The sequence below is a fragment of the Trichechus manatus genome, unplaced genomic scaffold (assembly GCF_000243295.1).
Source record: "Trichechus manatus latirostris isolate Lorelei unplaced genomic scaffold, TriManLat1.0 scaffold00294, whole genome shotgun sequence".
NCBI lineage: Eukaryota > Metazoa > Chordata > Mammalia > Sirenia > Trichechidae > Trichechus > Trichechus manatus.
Genome location: NW_004444230.1, coordinates 1,207,555 through 1,208,553, shown reverse-complemented (window position 1 = coordinate 1,208,553; position 999 = coordinate 1,207,555).

The following is a 999-nucleotide window of genomic DNA, read 5'->3' as shown; positions in this document are numbered from 1 at the left end:
GACTAAGACAGGGACCTTGGCTTGGCTGATGAGAAGATCCCAAATCCTTCAGGGGTCCCAAAGGCTCTCACTCTACTCCAGGTTTCTGCCCCCGGGCCCTCTGCCAGCTCCTTTCCACTCACCCACACTCTGAGCCCCTCTCGCCTGCGAGTACCTTGCCCCGGATGTGATAGGCAGAGCCAGCAGAGGAGCTCACAGGTCCCTCACCACTTACCTCACCTCAGAGCACTGCCCTGCCAGAGGCAAGGCACCCCCTCGGAACTACACACTCCTCCCTTCTTCGCTCACCCGGCCACACCTGCCTCCCCGCCCTCAGGTGGAATCCTCCAAGTTCCTCTAGTCTGTTTCTTCCGCCTGTATCCTGAGGTGCCGGGCAACCACGCCCCAGATCCACCCACTAATGGTTTGTGTCTGGCTCAAAAGGGGCCCCACCTTCTGCCTCCCCGAGCCCCTAGGAGATGCAGAAACATTCCTAGGGCTCCAGGCAGCCTCTTCCCAGTTAAGAGAGGCAGGGGTAGAAGGATACCCTAGTGCCCCCTGTACACCTGGGGGTCAGCCAGGAGCTCCCCTCCCCAAAGGCAAGCTGACTCAGCTCCCTCTGCCCCACTCAGCCACCTCCCTCTGACTGGTTTCCAGGAACGGTCATATGGGGTGGACCCAGGACACAGACACCCTGGGGACACCCTCTCTTTCCAGGCAAAGCCACCTCAGCTGCCAAGGGCCCCACCCCAAAAAGGAGCTGGAGGTATGAGCACCCTAGATGGGTCTCAGAGCAGGTGGACTGGGAGAGGAAGGAAGGGCTGGGAATGGGTAGGGTCCACTCTGGAAAGGGAGCCCACGGGTTAGGGAGGCATGTGTGGGAAATCTGTGGCTTCCTTCAGGAAGACTCCAGTTTAACAAGTCTTGCTCCTTGCTTCTGCCCCTTCTCTCCACTCCCCATTTCCTTCTCTCCCCTTTCCTCCTCTGCCCTTCCCTCCCTCTCCCCTTCCCTCCCTCTCC